This window comes from Salvia hispanica, chromosome 4 (genome assembly GCF_023119035.1).
Source record: "Salvia hispanica cultivar TCC Black 2014 chromosome 4, UniMelb_Shisp_WGS_1.0, whole genome shotgun sequence".
Taxonomy (NCBI): domain Eukaryota; kingdom Viridiplantae; phylum Streptophyta; class Magnoliopsida; order Lamiales; family Lamiaceae; genus Salvia; species Salvia hispanica.
The window spans coordinates 8,551,626-8,555,909 of NC_062968.1; positions in this window are offsets into that span (position 1 = coordinate 8,551,626).

Below are 4,284 nucleotides of genomic sequence, written 5' to 3' on the forward strand. Positions count from 1 at the left end.
ATAGTCTGTATATATAGGATACCTTTATTTTTCTCTGAATGAATAAAATTGTGTATGAGGTGATGAGGTGTCAACCGTGTTTATATCATCACACACAAAATGTAAACATTTGTTATGAATTTGACCTTAGGGGTGGCAAATCGTGCGTGTCGGGTCGTTATCGTGTCGACACGATAACGACACGAACACGATTATCACGAACTTTTATCCGAGTTTGTTATTTCCCACCAGCGAAAAAATTCCGGCAAATAATATCATGATACGGATTTTTTTCGTAATTTCTCGACAATAACTTCGAGAGCTTCAAGTTCTTCAATCATTGAGGATGGTTTTTCTTGAAACACACCCTCCAAAATTGTTCTTCAATCCATTAATATACCAAAATTTTTTGCTGGTGGGAAATAACAAACTCAGATAAAAGTTCGTGATATTAATGTCAATTTTAAAATTCGTGGGAAAAACTCAACTTTTTAAAAAATTCCATAATATTAAGGGCCAATATCCATATTAAAAATGAAAAGTTACTTCCAATTTATTTTCACTTTTTTGTCGTTCTCTATACTATTTTATCCATATTTCTCTTTCTCTCTTCTACTATGCCCACTTTATTTATTTTTCTTTTATACTTTATTGATTTTGCATTAAAACTCATGTTATTCTACAGTGAAACTATTTTTACTAGACATATGAAGTATTAAAAGAAAAACAAAGACATATAAATTCTCTAATGAAAAACAATTAGTGGAGATTTAAAAAATAAAATATACTCCTTCCATCCGCTATTAAGAGTCTAATTTTTTGGCGGTACGGGTTTTATGAAATGTTAAGAAAAGTAGGTGGAAAAAAGTTAGTGATGTGTCCAACTTGTATATATTAGTTTTAAATGAAATGTGAGGAATGAGTTTGTAGAACGTGTGACCCTATTACCATTTATAGTAAAAATGAACTAGAACTCTTATCTGTAAATGGATTAAAATAGAAAAAAAATGAGACTTTTATTCATTGACATAGTAAGATACATGCATCTTAGTTAGAAATTGAACCATGGAGACTGATTTTGCCACTAGACCAATGACAAATTTGTTAATGCATGTCTCATTGTTGTTTTTTTTTTCTTTGTACAACTATACCTTCTTGTTCAAATATTCCAATATACATCGGTCACTGTGTGTGCTCCACCATCTTCATCCATATAGAGTCTATAAAGTTTTTTTTTTCAATGCATATATCTCAGAAATTTAGAAATTTACATAAAATGGAATTTGTTGTAGGCAGTTTTTTGGCTTCCACATATCTCAGAATTTTTGCACAAAATCCAAAAAGTTGATGCGCAATTTATTAACATTAAAATAGAGGTATTACTGCAACTTGGGCTTTAAACGCTATTTTTTACTTTTGAGCAACTCGATTCTGAAGAAATTTATACTCTCACCGTTCAATAATAAATGCCACATTTTTATTTTTAGTTTGTTCCATACAAGATGTTACATCTTCTTTTATGAAAAATCACTCTCTCATATTAATATAAATATAATATTTTTTCTCTCTATCTAACAGATAAAACAACATCTCCTAAAATCTCATGGCATTCCCCAAATGTGTCATCCATTATGAACGGAGGAAGTACTAATAAACAAGTAAATAAAATAAGTAAACTATAGGAATAGAACAAGCGAAATTAGGAATTCTTGAGCGTTGATTTCACCAACTCTATTTCAATACAATAATACTTATGACTTCATCTGAACAACTGGAATTAATAAGATATCACTTATATATTTTAAACCCCACCTTAGACAATCTATAATTTTAATTACACTCAATATTGGACTAAAACATCATAATTCCTTCGTTTCAAGATAAGTGAGACATTTTTTTTGTACTCGTTTTGGAAAAATGACACTCCCTTCGTCCCATAAAAATATGTGCACTTTCTATTTTCTTCAGTTCCACAAAAATATATGCATTTCATTTTTGGAAAGTTATACTCCCTCTGTCCGCAAATATAAGTAAAAGTGTGAACTCTATTCCACTAACTTTTTTCCACTCACTTTTCTTAACATTTCTTAAAACCCGTGCCGCCCATAAATGAGACTCCTAACGCCCATAAATGAGACTCCTAATGGCGGACGAAGAGAGTATCAATTTAATAATGTAGGTCATATTATCCACTAACACTACTTTAACTACCATTAATTCTCGTGCCATATTCATTACCCATATTTTTATGGGACAGAGGGAGTATAAAATAGTTAGAGTGAAGAAAGAGTAAAGTAAGAGAGAGAATAGTATAAATAAGAGTCTTTCTACATTATTCTCTGATTTTACTTAACTCTTTCTCCATTTTAACTATTTTATTTCATTTATCCAAAACGAGTACGAAAAAGAAACGTCTCACTTATCTTGGGACGGAGGAAGTATGTTTTAACTACAAAACAATCTTAGGATCCTCTTGTCCTCATCACTATCTATTCTCAAACGCATACTACTATTCGTCTCATAATTCTATAACATACCATTAGATCATCCAATAGTTTGTTAGAAAATCAGACGTGTATAAAATAAATACAAGTCTTAGTATCATAAATAAATATTCGAAAGAATATATGACTACGATTACTATCAAATCCTAGAATTCTACAGTTTAGTTATCCATAGACAGGTAAACAAAGTGTTAGAGTTTGTATACTAGAAATCACGTTTCGAGTATTTGAATACTGTAAAACTCTTACTCCCTCTGTCCCAGATAATTCGTCCCAGTTCATTTTTCACACTCATTTTGCAAAAATAATAATAAATAGGTAAAGTTGAGAGAAAGTAAAATAAGAGAAACAATAATGTAGATAAGACTATTCTCTACATTATTGTCTCTTTTACTTTACTTTCTCTCCACTTTAACTATTTTTATTATTTTCAAGAAATGAAACAAATAAAAGAATCACATAATTATGGGACTGAGGGAGTATTTTATTTTTCAATAAATAAAACAAGATTATTTTGTCATAATGTTGTTATGTTTTACATTTAATGGATGTTAATGCATGTTTAAATGAATAAGTTAACTTAACAAAGTCTGTTTTCGCTTTTAAGAGGACCGCTGTGTGGGCGTCATTCACTTTAATAACACGTCGGGCTTCTAATGAAAAAGATGAATTTCACAACCTAATTGGAATTTGACTATCCATCGAGAAAGGTTGTAATGTCACCTGGTATATTTTCAAGTTCTTTACTCTAAAAATAAGATGATACCAGCGGTATAGCACCTAACTGATCTAATAGCAAGACTTGTCCTTAGGTTATCTACCAAAGGCAGTCTTGATAAATATTTGTTTCTAATCAATGTAGGTTAGCATTGAGCATACGGTATTGATTATGCATTACTTTGACTTATCAAATGGTGCGGGTTTTTCGTAACCCAATTATCCTGATATATTGGGTAGTGGTGATCAATATCTAGCGGTGCTAGGATTGCTATTATTTTAATCGTCGAGCCGAATCTCGTTTGATAATGTCCTCAAGAGGAGCGCAAACAAGGTTTTATTATTCGGAACCTAGCTAGTTGGAGTTTGATTACTCTATGAATAATAAATAAGCGTTTCATGCTAAGTCCACTCTTGGAATTAATAAGAAGTTAATTAATTAAGTCAATAGCAGACATTAATTAATTAATGAACATTTTAATCTTAAGCGTACCACACCGATATTGGAATACGTTGGGAACCGAGAGAAGATTTGTGGTCAGTATTCAAAGCATCACGTGGAGGAGGAGCTTACCATCTTCAATTCTTTTGGGGAATTAATTAGGTATTTTTCTCCTCCGAGAAAAGCATGTAAAAGGGTTTCAATATTCTTAAAGCATGATTAATTCAAGTTATGAGCATGATACATGTGATAATACGCAATAGATTTTGTCTAAATAATCGCAAAAGATCCGATTATTATGTGATTTATTGGGGGTGATTAATAATTGTAAAATTATGATAATCAAGTTCAACACCGACGCCCGTATCAAATTCCCAGCATCGCCGACGGGTGGGAGCCGAGGGCCGATGATCACGCGCGACGTGTCGGCGAGCAGGGCTCGTGCGCGCCCCCGATCGAGACCGTCACCCAGCCGGACTCGCGTGCCAAGAAAGGTGCGGTGGCTCGTCCGAGAGCCGCCCAGGCGCCGGAACCCTAACCCTTTTGCCGCGATTTCGGCGCGGCGAAGCAGCCGCGCCCTGGGGGGGTTGTCGTCGGGGCAATCCGCCGGAGCAAGGAGCTCGACGGTGCTGGTGGGCTTTC